The sequence below is a fragment of the Gossypium hirsutum genome, chromosome A11 (genome assembly GCF_007990345.1).
Source record: "Gossypium hirsutum isolate 1008001.06 chromosome A11, Gossypium_hirsutum_v2.1, whole genome shotgun sequence".
In the NCBI taxonomy this organism is placed as follows: domain Eukaryota; kingdom Viridiplantae; phylum Streptophyta; class Magnoliopsida; order Malvales; family Malvaceae; genus Gossypium; species Gossypium hirsutum.
This window is the reverse complement of record NC_053434.1, coordinates 44,433,356-44,450,779: the sequence shown is the minus strand read 5'-3', so window position 1 is coordinate 44,450,779 and position 17,424 is coordinate 44,433,356. Positions and strand designations below refer to the sequence as shown.

The 17,424-nt window shown below is 34.7% G+C and overlaps 1 non-coding gene across 1 annotated transcript; it reads left to right on the top strand.

Moving 5' to 3' along the window:
* Window positions 1-16,640: 16,640 nt before the first annotated feature.
* Window positions 16,641-16,747, top strand: LOC121210224 (small nucleolar RNA R71). Its single transcript, XR_005905347.1, has one exon. It is a non-coding gene; the product is annotated as a small nucleolar RNA R71 (small nucleolar RNA).
* The last annotated feature ends 677 nt before the right edge of the window (window positions 16,748-17,424 follow it).

Genomic DNA, 17,424 nt, shown 5'->3' with positions numbered 1-17,424 from the left:
GCGATATGCACATTCATTGCACATAAAGCAAATAGTGATTTTCAGCTTAAAGCATCAGCAACAACATTAGCCTTTCCCGGGTGATAGTCAATTACTAACTCGTAATCTTTTAACAACTTTAACCATCGGCACTGTCTCAAATTCAGATCATTCTGAGTCATCAAGTACTTCAAACTTTTATGATCAGGATAAACATAATATTTTTCACCGAACAAATAGTGGCGCCAAATTTTTAATGCAAACACAATAGCTACCAATTCTAGATCGTGCGTCGGATAGTTCTTTTCATGCGACTTTAACTGTCTCGAGGCATAAGCTATAACTTTGCCTTCTTGCATCAAAACACAGCCCAAACCATTTAAATATGCATCACTATATATAACAAATTCTTTGCTCAATTCTGGCTGAACTAACACTGGAGCTTCGGTCAAAAGGGCTTTCAAATGATCAAAGCTTTTCTGGCACTTTTCTGACCACTCAAACTTAATATCTTTCTGCAGCAGCTTCGTCATCGAGGTTGCAATCATAGAGAAACCTTTCAAAAACCGTCTATAGTAACCAGCAAGTCCCAGAAAACTTTTGACTTCAAAAACATTTCTCGGAGGTTTCCAGTCAAGTATTGCTAAAATTTTGCTCGGATCAACCCGAATACCTGATGCTGAAAGAACATGTCCCAGAAAGCTAACTTCATGTAACCAGAACTCACATTTACTAAACTTCGCATATAGTTGTTTTTCTCACAAAGTCTGTAACACAAGTCTCAAATGCTCAGCATGTTCGGTTTCATTACAGGAGTAGATCAGTATATCATCAATGAACACAACCACAAACCAATCTAAATACTGCTTGAAGATCCGATTCATCAAATCCATAAAAATAGTAGGTGCATTAGTAAGTTCGAATGGCATAACTAGAAACTCATAATGTCTGTATCTCGTTAGAAAAGCAGTTTTTGGCACATCAGAGTCTCTGACTCGCAACTGATAATAACTTGATTTCAAATCTATCTTCGAAAACACTAAAGCCCCTTTTAACTGATCGGACAAGTCGTCAATCCCTGGCAATGGGTATTTATTCTTTTTAGTCCCCTTATTTAGCTAGCGATAATCAATACACATTCTCATAGTTCCGTCTTTCTTTTTCACAAATAGTACTGGCGCACCCCAGGAAGAGAAACTCAGTCGTGCAAAACCTCTATCTGCTAACTCTTGCAACTATGCTTTCAACTCTTTTAATTCTGTAGGTGTCATCCGATATGGAGCTATTGAAATCGGAGTCATCCCCGGTACTAAATCAATACCAAACTCTACCTCTCGGATAGGTGGAAAACCCGGTAGTTCTTCAGGAAACACATTCAGATACTCGCACAGAACTGGTACAAATTCAATTTTCTTTTCAGTCACTTTACTATCAAGCACATAAGCAATGTAAGCTTCATAACCTTTTCTTATATACTTCCAAGCTAACATCAAAGATATTATTGCTGGTAAACCATTCAGATCATTAGATTCAATCCGAATAATCTCGCTGTTCTGACATCTCAAATCAATGGTCTTTCTTTTTCAATTAACAATGGCATTTTGCAAAGCCAAGCAGTCCATACCCAAAATTATATCAAACTCTCGAAAGATAACAACATCAAATCGGCTGGAAAACATGAATCTCAAATCATCAATGGGCAATTTTTACACACTTTTTCAAACAGAACACACTGGCCCAGAGGGTTTGACACTCGAATCACAAACTCAGTAGACTCAAAAGGCAAAGTCTTACTGGATACTAATGTTTCACACACATATGAATGAGTCGAACTAGGGTCAATCAATGCAATAACAGTAGTATCATAAAGAGTGAAAGTACTGGTAATAACATCTGAGGAAGAAGCATCCTCACGAGCACGTATAGAATATGCTCTAGCAAGTGCACGAGCCTCAGATCGAACCGCTGTATCTTTCGTACCTCTCTGACTGCCACCTACATTACTCGAATGTCTGGGTGGTCTACCTCGCACTGACATGTTACTCGGTCTCGCGTTCTGAGCAGTGTTTTGCTTGGCTAACATTGGACAATCTCGGATAAAATGATCCATCAATCCACATTTAAAACAAGACCGATCATGCAATCTACAATTTTTAGAATTTTATTTACCACAATACTTACACTCGAGTCTGTTTTGCCAATCATTGCCAACACTAGCAATCAAAGTGGCTCGTGAACTCACAGGAGGTCGGTTTTGATCTCGTCTAGAAAAGACTAAAGTAGCTTTAGATCAACCTGAATCATCTCTGAACTTCTTCAATCCTAAGTGAAAAGTCTTACTCGATGATCTTTTACGGGAATCTCTAGCTTCAAAATCAGCTTTTCTTTTATCTTTCTCAAGCTATTCGGCTTTGCAGGCTTGCTAAAAAAGTACCACGAACTCTTTAATTTCAAGTATACCAACCAGCAATTTAATGTCTTCGTTCAAACTGTCTTCGAATCTTTTACACATGATAGCTTCGGTTGAAACACATTCACGAGCATATCAACTAAGTCTCACAAATTTTCGCTCGTACTCGGTTATGATCATACTACCCTATTTCAATTCCAAAAATTCTTTGCATTTCTGGTTGATAAATCTCTGGCTAATATTGAAAGAATTCCTAGGTCACTATCTGTTTTGGGACCACCGATACTAGTGTATTCCACCAGTAATATGCGATGTCTCGTAATAAAGATATGGCACACTTTAAACATTCATCTGGAGTACAAGATAACTCGTTGAACACACGGATAGTATTATCAAGCCACAGCTCGGCTCGTTCAGGATCAACATTATCATTAGCTTTAAACTCTTCGGCCCCCTATTTTTTGATTTTATCTACAAGAGGCCTGCTAAATCTCATCGGATCAATCATCGGAGGTACCACAGGTATCAGATATGGATTATTCAGGATTGGAGGCTGTTGTACAGTCGGATTAGTTCGAATATACTGAGTAAACCATTCGTTCATCATTTGATAGAAGGATTGCCTAGCCTCCCGCTCATGTCTACTTGAGATAGGTCGAGATTCAACTACCACTGTCCCATGCGCAGGAGCAGGCGCTATGCTCTCGACATCATCAGCTACAGCTCTATAGGATCCATTTACTATATGAAAGCACATTTTCAAATGTTAGAAGTCATCACACTTTTTTTTATAAAATATGGCATGTATAGCTAGACTGTAATATTACGAATTAGGGCCTAATCAGAATAGTGGTTTTGTGACGACAAATTTGAGATAGAAATAATTATTTTATAATTATTTTGATGTTTATGATATGATTGCATGATTGTGTGGAAATTTCGTGATGAAATCCTATGCTTAAAGTGCTTAAATTGAAATTAGGGACTAAATCGAATAATTTGCAAAATTTGCATTCTAGGAGTTTTTAGTATGAAATTGCTTTGGAATATTAATGAGGAGTTTTAAATATAAATTTGATCAATTTCTAAGTCTATGGACAAAAATTGGACATGGATGGAATTTTTGGAAAGTTTAGTAGTAAGGGCATTTTGGTCATTTAGTTATTAAAATGAATTAAAAACAAAATTAAGAGCCAATTTTTGTCCATCTTCTTCATTAGGCCTAAATTTCAGGGGTTCCCCATAGCTAGGGTTTGTTTCAAGCTTTCAAGCTCCATAGTAAGTGATTCCAAGCCCCGTTTTTAATGTTCTTTACGTTTTTAGAATTCTGGTAGCTCAATTTAGCTTATGCTATCAACAATTCGACCTAGGGTTCATATTTGGAAAAATACCCATAGGTGAAATTTGCGTATTTTGGTGTTTCATGATAGAATATGAGGTTTTAAATTATGTTAGACAACTTGTGCTACTCGGTTTTAAGCGAAAACAAGTAAAAGGGCTTAATCGGTAAATATACCTAATAATTATAAGTACATGTTAGAGTGTGAATTTGATGTTGTCATAGAAGGGAAAAATGATCAGCATGTCATAAAACATAATAATAAGGGATGAAGTTTAATTCCCGAGCCTAGGGGTAAAAGTGTAATTATGCACAAGTTTAGGGGCAAATATGTAATTTTTCCAAAGTTTGTATTAAATGCTATTTTGATGAATGTATGTATTAAATAATATTAATTTGGCATTATAGATCAAGAGAAACGAGATTCAAGTCGCGATCAAGGGAAAAACAAAGTTTACGAAGAATAGGCTCAATTGCTAATATTTTGTATCGAGGTAAGTTAATGTGTAAATGTAGTAACATAATTGTCATTTTGAGAAATTTAATTTTGTTTATATGATATGCTTATTATTATCATGAAATGTTATGTTTTGTGGTTATTGTTGAATAATATGTAATTATGTGAATTACTTGATGAGTTTGAACTATCACCGAGTATCGGTTCTGATATTCCATGGAAGACAGCAAAGATGTGAGATCGAGGAAAAAGCCCATTTGAACCTTAGGAATAGATTAGAATACAAGTGACATGTCACTAGGATACTTGAGTTCCGAACTCGTTGAGTTAAGTCCGAGTTCGTGAGATGTAACTAGGCATCCGAACTCGTTGAGTTGAGTCTGAGTTCACTTATGGATGCGAACGCCCAAGCTCATTGAGTTGAGTCTGAGTTCATTTATGGGCGGGTTACATGGTAGCTTGGCTACATAAGTTCCGCAGGCCATTGAGTTTGTCTAGCTGCGGGTATGGCACTTACATTCATGAAATCCGCTTATTCAAATTATATTCTGATGTGTTCAACGGGTGAATCTTAAGTGAATGGAAGAATGCCTAAAACGAATGTGATATATTGGTAAGTGTGGTGAATGAGAAAATTTGCCAGGTATGTGCTTAAATCCTTGGGTTGAGAACTTGGTATGATGAAATCGTAGAAATATATTAAATGCAAACAAAACACGAATGTCTTGATGTTGTTTATGCAAATGATGTTTTATGTGGAATTGCATGATTATGTTACTTGCTATTTGCATGTGAACTTACTAAGCATTTGTGCTTACTCCCTCCTTTTTATTCATTGTAGTTGTTGACAAGCCAGCTTGAGAATCGGGACAGGTCGAAGATTCGTCCACACTATTCGAAGGCCTAAATTGGTAAAATGGCTTGTGTATTTTGAGTGTGGCATGTATGGCAAAATACTTACTTTGTGTAAATGATCCTATGATATGGCTATGGTTTGGCAAGGAAAGGGTTTGTAAATTATTATCCATTGGAATGGCCAATCTAAGTCATATTTGATGTTATGTATGTTTAAAATGTTATTTAGTACATGAAAATCTATAGTAAAGTAAAATTTGCCAGAAAACAGAATCTGACAGCAGCAGTGATGTAAATTTTAAAAATCACTAAAAATAGTAGAAATGGAATTAAATGATGAGTAAGTTATGAAATTGAATCTTGATGAGTGTATTTTCATATGGAAGGAACAAAACAGGTGTATGAGTTATATTTTGTTGAGATATTTAAGTTTTGGTGGAATAGCATCAGAGTGATCTCTGTATCCCCTGTTCTGACTTTAAAAATTCACTATAAATTGTAAAAAAACAATTATGAGTTTTATCTTACATTTATGAAATCCTTATTGAGTCTAGTTTTATAAGAAATAAACGAAATAGTTATTGAAGCTTTTTACAAGGATATATCTGATTCGTAATACACAAGGGTCAGAGTAGTCGAACACTGAAACATAGGATACTTTAACTAATAAATTGTACTAATTGGCTCCACCAAAAATTATAGAAACAAATTAGTAAATATATATATGAGTCTAGTTTCAGGAAAAAATTACAAAATTGGATTTCAAGTTTTGAAACTTGAGAAATGAATTTTTAAGCGACTGTGACGCAGATTGTCAACTTGACTGGAAATTTTAAAAATAAATTGTTTGAGCTGTTTAAGTAATGAATTAAGCCTGTTAACACCTCGTATTCGACTCCAGCGATGGTCTCGGGTACGGGGCATTACATTTGGTGGTATCAGAGTAGGTTTAGTCGGTTCTCAAACTAATGTGTTGTATGTACGGGTTTTGCTATACATGCCATATATATTGTGATAGTGTGACGACTTCTGACATTTTAAATGATTTTTTTATAGTAAATGGATCCCGATCCAGTTGCGGCTGATGATGTAGAGAGTAATGCACCAGCTCCGGCTGAAGGGACGGTGCCAACTGAAAATCCACCTCCGACTGTTGGTCAAGGAGGAGGAGAAAGGGCTCGGGAAGCCTTTCTCCAGATGATGAATGTCTGGTATACTAAGTTTGTTCGTACGAACCCGAATGCACAACCTCTCCCACCTCTCCTGATTCCTTAACCTGTACCCTCGATGCCTCAAGGTGTAGATCTGATAAAATTTCACAGAACTCCAGTTGACAGAATTCGTAAGCAAGGGGCCGAAGAATTCAGGGCAAATATTGATGATGATGCCGAGAAAGCAGAGTTTTGGCTTGAGAATTCTATTCGGGTATTTGATGAATTGTCTTGTACACCTGAGGAATGCTTAAAATGTGCTATATCATTGTTGAGGGATTCAGCTTATCATTGGTAGAAGACATTGACTTCAGTAGTACTGAAAAAGAAAATAACTTGGGAGTTCTTTCAAGAAGAATTTCAGAAGAAATACATCAGTGAAAGATTTATTGATCAGAAGCGTAAAGAGTTTCTTGAATTAAAGCAGGGGAACATGACAATTACTGAATACGAAAGGGAGTTCGTCAGAGTAAGTATGCTAGAGAATATATTCCTACAAAAGCTAAAATGTGCAGACGATTTGAAGATGGACTCACTGAAGACATCAAAGTATTTGTTGGGATTCTTGAATTAAAAGAAATGGAAGTACTGGTTGATCGAGCTTGCAAGGCTGAAGAACTACTTAAAGAGAAGAAAAAAAGTATAAGCTGAGACTAGAAATTGGAAGAAAAGACCGACGAGCAGTTCATTCTCACAGGAATCCAGAAAATCTAGAAATATGAATCCTCGTTCACAGGTTTCGGCTGGACAATCATATGGAAATTTTAAGAAGCAAAATGTGGGTCTTAAATCTCAGACTACTTCTGCGGCTAGTGTGGGAAATACGAGATTCGTTACGCCTGAGTGCCAGCGGTGTGGTAGAAATCATTTTGGCCTATGTAGAGCGAATGAATGTTTTCGGTGTGGTTCTCCGGATCATTTTATTAGAGACTACCCAGAGAGAGCTGAAAAAGAAAAAATTCAGAGTGTAAAAGCTAGTGGTGCAGACTAGAGGGGAAGATATTCAAGAGAAGCTAGAAATGAAGCAAGGAGCAAAAATGTAGTCAGAGATTCAACAGCTAAATTTGAAGCAAGGGCTCCAGCTAGAACTTATGCTATAAAGGCATGTGAAGATGCTTCATCACCCGATGTGATTACTGGTATATTTTCTTTTTATGATGTTAATGTTATTGCTTTGATTGATCCCGGTTCTACTCATTCATATGTATGCATGAAATTGGTGTCTAGTACGAATATACCTATTGAGAACACAGAATTTATGATTAGAGTGTTGAATCCGTTAGGCAAATGTGTGATAGTTGATAAAGTATGCAAGAAATACCCTTTAATGATTCGGGGTCATTACTTTCCGGCCAACTTGATGTTGTTGCCGTTTAATGAATTTGATGTTATTTTGGGTATGGATTGGTTGACATTACATGATGCTATAGTAAATTGCAAAGAAAAGGCTATAGAATTAAAGTGTGAAAGTGGTGAAATTCTGCGGGTTGAACCAGACAAATCAGAGGCATTATCTAGTGTGATTTCTTCGATGTCAACTCAGAGATATTTGAGAAAGGGTTATGAAGCTGATTTGGCGTATGTAATTAATACAAAAGAAATTGAAAAGAAAGTTGAATTAGTGCCGGTTGTGTGTGAATTCATGGATGTATTTCTAGAAGAGTTGTCGGGTTTGCCTCCAGTCAGGGAAGGAGAATTTAGTATTGATTTGATATCGGGAACAGCTCCGATCTTGATTGCTCCGTATAGAATGGCACCAGCAGAGTTGAAAGAATTAAAGTCACAATTGCAAGAGTTTACTATGAGACTGAGCTTTTCACCTTGGGGTGCTCCCGTGTTATTTGTGAAAAAAAGGATGGCTCTATGAGATTGTGTGTTGACTATCGATAATTAAACAAGTGACAATCAAAAACAAATATCCGTTGCCAAGAATTGATGATTTGTTTGATCAGCTAAAATGAGCGACATGGTTTTCAAAGATTGACTTGAGATCTGGGTACTACCAGCTGTGAGTAAAAGAGTCGGATGTGCCTAAAACTTCTTTTAGAACAAGGTACGGTCATTATGAATTTTTAGTTATGCCATTTGAGTTAACAAATGCTCCTGCTGTGTTTATGGATTTAATGAATTGCATATTTCGGCCATACTTGGACAAATTTGTTGTGGTGTTTATAGATGACATCTTAATTTGTTCAAAAGATGAGACAGAACATGCTGAGCACTTGAGGATAGTTTTGCAAACTTTGAGAGGTAAGCAGCTGTATGCTAAGTTCAGTAAAAGTGAATTTTGGCTTCGGGAAGTTGGATTTTTAGGTCATATTGTTTCAGATGATGGTATACGGGTTGATCCTAGTAAAATTTTAGCCATTGTTGATTGGAAACCACCAAAAAATGTAACCGAGGTTAGAAGTTTCATGGGGCTAGCTGGGTATTATCGGCAGTTTGTAAATGGATTTTCTATAATTGCTGCTCCTATGACTAGACTACTCTGAAAGGATGTTAAATTTGAATGGACGGAAGAATGTCAACAGAGTTTTGAAGAATTGAAAAAGTTATTAACTAAAGCACCAGTGTTGGTACAACCCGAATCAGGTAAAGAATTTGTGGTGTATAGTGATGCTTCTCAAAATGGCTAAGGATGTGTACTTATGCAAGAAAGAAAAGTGGTGGCTTATGCTTCGAGACAGTTAAAATCTCACGAAAGGAATTATCTGACTCATGATTTGGAATTGGCTGCTATAGTGTTTGCTTTGAAGATTTGGCGACATTATTTGTATGGTGAAAGGTGTTGAGTATATACCGACCACAAAAGTCTTAAGTACTTGATGTCACAAAAAGACTTGAATTTGAGACAACGAAGATGGTTGGAGTTATTGAAAGATTACGAGCTTGTTAGTGATTACCATCGGGGAAAAGCGAATGTGGTTGCTGATGCTTTGAGCAGAAAGTTGTTATTTACTTTGAAAGCTATGAACACTCAGTTAAAGGAATCAGAAGATGGTTCGATTCTAGCAGAGTTAAGAGCAAGACCAATGTTTTTACAAGAGATTTGTGAAGCTCAGAAAAATGATCAAGATTTGCAAGCCAAGAGAAAGCAGATGAAGCTGATACGGGATCAGATTTCAAAATCGGTTCTGATGGTTGCTTGATGTTTAAAAACCAGATTTCTGTACCAAAAAATGATGAGTTGATTTAAAAGATTTTGCATGAAGCACATAATGGTTGTTTGGCGGTTCATCCAGGCAGTACGAAAATGTATAATGACTTGAAGAAAATCTACTGGTGGAGTGGAATGAAAAGAGATATTTCTGAGTTTGTATCAAAGTGCTTAGTTTGTCAACAAGTGAAAGCTGAAGACCAAGTCCCTTCGGGATTCCTCCAGCCTATCATGGTTCCTGAATGGAAATGGGATTGGATTACTGTGGATTTTGTATCAAGGTTGCCATTAACTACAGGGAAGAAAAATGCCATCTGGGTAATAGTTGACAGACTGACTAAATCGGCTTATTTTATTCCGGTACATATAGATTATTCTCTTAATAAGTTGGTTGAATTGTATATCCGTGAGATTGTTAGACTTCATGGAATACCTTTGTCAATCATTTCGGATAGAGATCTAAGATTTACTTCACGGTTTTGGCAAAAGTTGCAAGAGGCATTAGGTACGAAGTTAAATTTCAGCACTGCCTTTCATCCACAAACTGATGGACAATCAGAGAGAGTAATTCAGATTCTTGAAGACATGTTCAGATGTTGCGTATTGGAATTTCAAGGTAGTTGGGAAAGATACCTACCGTTGGTAGAATTTGTTTATAATAATAGTTATCAGATGAGTTTGAAGATGGCACCTTATGAAGCATTGTATGGTCGTAAATGTCAGACGCCATTGTATTGGACTGAACTCAAGGAAAATCAGATTTATGGAGTTGATCTAATAAAAGAAACCGAAGAAAAGGTGAAAGTGATTAGAGATTGTTTGAAAGCTGCTTCAGATAGACAAAAATCTTATGCGAATTTGAAACGAAAGGAAATCAAGTTTCATGTTGGTGATAAGGTATTTTTGAAACTGTCTCCATGGAAGAAAGTCCTTAGATTTGGACGGAAAGGCAAGTTAAGTCCGCGTTTTATTGGACCGTATGAAGTAATTGAAAGAATTGGACCAGTAGCTTATCGGCTAGCATTACCACCTGAATTACAGAAGATGCATGATGTGTTCCACGTATCTATGCTACGTCGGTATCGTTTGGATCCCTCACATATAATTTCACTGACAGAAATTGAACTACGACTGGATATGACTTACGAAGAAGAACTGATTAAGATTTTAGCTCGAGAGGTCAAGCAACTAAGAAATAAAAGTGTCACTCTCGTGAAAGTATTGTGGCAAACGAATGGGGTAGAAGAGACTACATGGGAACCTAAGGAAACTATGAGAAACCAATACCCACACCTGCTTATCGGTAAGATTTTCGAGGACGAAAATCCTTAAAGGAGGGAGAGTTGTAATATCCCGAATTAGGGCCTAATCGGATAGTGGTTTTGTGACCACAAATCCAATATAGAATTAATTATTTTATAATTATTTTGATGTTTATGATATGATTGTATGATTGTGTGAAAATTTCATGATGAAATCCTATGCCTAAAGTGCTTAAATTGAAATTAGGGACTAAATCGAATAATTTGCAAAATTTGCATTCTAGGAGTTTTTAGTATGAAATTGCTTTAGAATATTAATGAGGAGGCCTTAAATAGAAATTTGACCAATTTCTAAGTCTATGGACAAAAATTGGACATGGATGGAATTTATGGAAAGTTTAGTAGTAAGGGCATTTTGGTCATTTAGTTATTAAAATGAATTAAAAACATAATTAAGAGCCAATTTTGTCCATCTTCTTCATTAGGCCGAATTTTCAAGGGTTCTCCATAGCTAGGGTTTGTTTCAAGCTTTCAAGCTCCATAGTGAGTGATTCCAAGCCCTGTTTTTAACGTTCTTTACGTTTTTGGAATTCCGGTAGCTCGATTTAGCTTATGCTAGCAATAATTTGACCTAGGGTTCATATTTGGAAAAATACCCATAGGTTAAATTTGTGTATTTTGGTGTTTTATGATAGAATATGAGCCTTTAAATTATGTTAGACAACTTGTGCTACTCGGTTTTAAGCAAAAACGACTAAAAGGGCTTAATCGGTAAAAATACCTAATAGTCATAAGTACATGTTAGAGTGTTAATTTGATGTTTCCATAGAAGGGAAAAATGATCAGCATGTCGTAAAACATAAGAATAAGGGATGAAGTTTAATTCCCGAGCCTAGGGGAAAAAGTGTAATTATGCAAAAGTTTAGGGGCAAATATGTAATTTTTCCAAAGTTCGTATTAAATGCTATTTTGATGAATGTATGTATTAAATAAGATTAATTTGGCATTACAGATCAAGAGAAACGAGATTCAAGTTGCGATCGAGGGAAAAATAAAGTTTACGAAGAATAGATTCGATTACTAATATTTTGTATCGAGGTAAGTTCATGTGTAAATGTAGTAACATAATTGTCATTTTGAGCAATTTAATATTGTTTATATGATATGATGCTTATTATTATCATGAAATATTATGTTTTGTGGTTATTGTTGAATAATATGTAATTATGTGAATTACTTGATGAGTATGAACTATCACCGAGTATCGGTTTTGATATTTCGTGGAATACGACAAAGATGTGAGATTGAGGAAAAAGCCCGCTTGAACCTTAGGAATAGATTAGAATACAAGTGACATGTCACTAGGATACTTGAGTTCCAAACTCGTTGAGTTGAGTTTGAGTTCGTGAGATGTAACTAGGCATCCGAACACGTTGAGTTGAGTCCGAGTTCACTTTTGGATGTGAACGCCCGAGCTCGTTGAGTTGAGTCCGAGTTCACTTATGGGCGGGTTACATGGTAGCTGGGCTACATAAGTTTCGCAGGCTATTGAGTTTGTCTAGCTGCGGGTATGGTACTTACGTTCATGAAATCTGTGTATTCGAATTATATTCCGATGTGTTCAACGGGTGAATCTTAAGTGAATGAGAAGAATTCCTAAAACGAAGGTGATATATTGGTAAGTGTGGTGAATGAGAAAATTTGATAGGTATGTGCTTAAATCTTCGGGTTGAGAACTTGGTATGATGAAATCGTAGAAAGATATTAAATGCAAATGATGTTTTATGTGGAATTGCATGATTATGTTACTTGCTATTTGCATGTGAACTTACTAAGCATTTGTGCTTACTCCCTCCTTTTTATTCATTGTAGTTGTTGACAAGCCGGCTTGAGAATCGAGATAGGTCGAAGATTCATCCACACTATCCGAAGGCCTAAATTGGTAAAATGGCTTGTGTATTTTGAATGTGGCATGTATGGAAAAATACTTACTTTGAGTAAATGATCTTATGATATGGCTATGGTTTGGCAAGAAAAGGGTTTGTAAGTGATTAGCCATTGGAATGGCCAATCTAAGTCATATTTGATGTTATGTATGTTTAAAATGTTGTTTAGTCCATGAAAATCTATAGTAAAGTAAAATTTGCCATAAAATAGAATCTGATAGCAGCAGTGATGTAAATTTTAAAAATCACTAAAAATAGTAGAAATGGAATTAAATGATGAGTAAGTTATGAAATTGAATATTGATGAGTATATTTTCATATCGATGGAACAAAATAGGTATATGAGTTATATTTTTTGAGATATTTAAGTTTTGATGGAACAGGGTTAGAGTGATATCTGTATCTCCTATTTTGACTTTAAAAATTCACTATAAATTGTACAAAAATAATTAGGAGTTTTATCTTACATGTATGAAATCCTTATTTCGTCTTGTTTTATAAGAAATAAACGGCATAGTTATTGAAACTCTGTCCAAGGAGATATTTTATTCGTAAAACACAGGGGTCAGAGTAGTTGAACACTGAAATAAGGGAGACTTTAACTAATAAACTGTACTAATTGGCTCCACCAAATATTCTAGAAACAAATTAGTAAATAGATATATGAGCCTAGTTTCTAGAAAAAATTATATAATTTGATTTCGAGTTTCGAAACTCGAGATATGAATTTTTAAGCGACTGACCCTGATTGCCAGCTTGACTGGAAATTTTAAAAGTAAATTGTTTGAGCTGTTTAAGTAATGAATTAAGCCTGTTAACACCTCGTATTCGAGTTCGGCGACAGTCTTGGGTATGGGGTATTACATAGACTCACACATGCTACATTAGTCCTAGGACCGACTAAATCATAGCTCTGATACCAATAAAATGTAACAACCCTAACCCGTCTCCGTCACCGAATTAGGGTTACGAGGTATTACCAGTCAAAAACACAAATTAAAACGATCACATACATGTACTTGAATTTTAATAGTCAATTTAATCTCTACTACCACATAACTGATTATACTTTTAATTTAAACTCATAATACATATAGATAAATAGACTTCATTACACTTTAGTCGCATACTATAACCAAACACAAATGGATTACACGAAATGTACTACTTATAATCATTTGATAAAGATCATATCATTTTCGGTATTCATTTAATATTAAGTTAAACATTTATACATCATATAAAACACATATAATTTTCATAATAGTAATTGAAAAAAGTTACTATTCATTTGGTTAATTTTCATCTTATTAACGAATATGCACATACTTATCATCATTTTTCCTTCCAACTTTATTTCATCACAAACAAATATATAACCGCACATGGAAACATGTATAAATGTTTTATAATTTGCATTTTCTAAACACATCATTAAGCCATTTTCAAACATATAACATTTATCACATAGACCATTCATGTATAATATATATAACATCATAACCAAAAGTGAGCTCAAACCATAACCAAAGTATGACTGAAATTATCATGGAGATTAAGCAATTTTCGCATGGCTTAAGTTATACATATTCAAAGTCGAACAAAATACATATTAGGCTATACATGCCATAAGTTCGAAAATAGACTTTTAAAAGTACTGAAGGTTGACGATATGTGGATGACTTCGATGACGATCCCCGAGCTCATAACTTACAACCAAAATCTAAAAAACAGAGTAACAAAAACACCCAGAGTAAGCTAACTTAGCTTAGTAAGCCTTAAGAAAATTCAACAACTCAAATGAATAATCAAAAACATTTCAAATAAGTCGAGTTGTACCATTAATATTATACTTTAACACAAATAAGTTACCTTGGCGAATGTTAATATTTCTCATTTAGCATAGTATTATTCAACTATTCATTCCCAAAATAACACTATCTCAATTATGCTTACATTCAAACATATATACTCATGAATTAAACTCAACTTTATAAACCAACATCATTCATTTGGCCGATTATAGAAAATCAAATATAATATCACATATATACACACCTATTTGGTCGAATAATCAAGATCCAATATATCATCTCATAATTACTTACTTGTATGGCCAAATACACATGGTTCATTATATCATCACATATGGCCGAATATACAAGTACAATATACCATCATATATGACCGAATATACAAGTACAATAAAACATCACACGTAGTCAAATATTCAAGTTTAATATAACATCACATGTGGCCAAATATACAAGTTCAATACATCATCACATATGTACATACCTATGTGGCCGAATATACAAGGTCATTTAGATCAACCTACTTGTTAAATTTCCACATCAATGTGAAGTCTTATAGACATAGACTTGAAAATAAATCACTGGTATAAAACCTGCTAGGCATAAGCCTGAATCACACACCAGCACAAGGCCTGCTAGACCCAAGGTCTAATATTTATTCACCAGCAATAAGCCTGCTAGGCACAAAGCCCGATCAAATTCACCAGCACAAGGCTTGCTAGGCTCAAAACTCGAATATCACTATTATAAAGTCATTCCATAAATAGTTCATACAAACTTTCAGAGGTTTTAACTCAGTCGAATAAAACTCAACCATGTTAATTTAATGTTAAACCACATTTGGCTACCCTACTATACAACTATAAAATTCAAATCATCATAGTAAACCATTTTATATTTGAAATAAATGATGTTTAATTGCTTAAAGACTTACCTTGGATATCGATGAACGTTATAAATCAACTATTCGATTATTTTTGCTTTTCCCTGATCCAAGTTCGATTTCTTTTGTTCTTGATCTATATAATTCCAAATTAACCTCATTTAAACACAATTTCATTCAATTTAATCCAACAACACATAAATGGGAAAATTACCATTTTACATCTGATATTTCATACTTTTACAAATTAGTCCTAATTGCACAAAACACAAAATACAAAAAATCTAACCGCATCATAGTTTGGTTGAATCTTTCTTATGCTCATACTAATCTATATATTTCATTTATTTTTCATTTTAGCACTTCATTTTATTATTTTTGCAATTTAGTCCTAATAATTCAAAATCATTAAAAACTCCAATACAAAACATATTAATCCAAATCATATCTTTCATAATTTATCATCAAACATCACAAAACATAAATATTTATCAATGGCATAACTCAAAATATTCACCAAAATCAAAAATTCAAGCATGGTTCTGGTAGTACTCGAAGCAACGATCTGAAAAAAGTAAAAATTATCAAAAATCGAAACCAAACTGACCTTGAATCAAGCTTGAAATTAGCCGAAAATCAAAAAACTCTTGTTTCTTTTTCTTTTATCAATTTTCGGTGATGATATATATAATGAATATAATTTTAATTTATGTTTTAATATAATATATGTTAACATACAAAATATTTTACTTATTTATCCTTTAATAATAAAATAGAAAACAATTATAAACATGGGCACCACCTTCCATCACAAAGGCTTACGGTTTATTTTCAACATAAACACTCCAATTAAAAAAGCCACTAACAATTCAGCCCTTATGCTTTAAACTATCAAGTTTTCAATTTATGCGATTAAGTCCTTTTATTAAATTAAGCATACAAACAATCATATTTTTATACGAAACTTTCACACATGCAAATTCACATATAATGAACACGAAAAATAATATTTAAATATTTTTGACTCAAATTCGTGGTCTCGAAACTATCGTTTCGATTAGGGTCTAAATCGGACTGTTACAAAATAAACGATACGTGAGCTGATAACAAAGTGAGGGCGTCAACTTCATAAACTCCAGCTACACGTTTTCCTAAAGCTATTTGATTTGTTGGCCATTGATACTTATTACTCGTGACCCACTTGATGATCTCTTAAGCCTCATTATAAGACTGAGAAAAAATTGTACCTTTCGTAGAAGCATCTACCATCAATCTTGTATGTGCATTGAGACCATTATAGAATGTCTCCAAATGGATACAATGAGAAATCCCATGATTAAGAAACTTACGAAGTAACTCTTTGAATCACTCCCAAGCCTCATACGAAGACTCATCGTCCAATTGTTGGAAAGTTGGGATCTCGTTCCTTAACTTAACGTTTTTGCTAGGCGGGAAATACTTAACTAAAAATCTCTATGCTAATTCTTGCCATGTAGATATGGAACTTGATGGCAATGAATTGAGCCATGCTTGTGCTCAATCTCACAACGAATACGGAAACAACTTCAACCTCAATGCGTCTTCAGTCACACCTACTATCTTGAATGAATCACTCACCTCCATAAACAATCGAAGGTGGAGATGTGGATCTTCTGTGGGCATACCACTGAATAGGCCTACCATTTGGAGCATTTGAAGCATCACTGGTTTCAATTCAAATTGGGTTGCCTCAATATCTGGCCTTCTAATTCCTGTATTTAACTCACTAAAAAGTGGAACAGCATATTGTCTGATGTATCGATCCCCATCATCGGCAATGAGGATGGGATTTCGTACATGATCGGCTTCATTACCTAGGTCTTGATTCTGATTTCCAAAGTCCATCTCAACTTGTCTTTGAGCTGTTCGTTCACTTCTTATTTGTTTGAAAGTTTTCTCAATTTCAGGGTCTACAGGGAGTAAATCAATAATCCGATCTATGCTCATAAACACCTAAAAATAAATCACAAAATTAAAAAGAATAAGTTATTAATGCTGGAAATAAACCAAATTGGAAGTAAATAATTTCACAAAAAAATGACTATGGAAACAGTTTACAATCCCTTGTAACA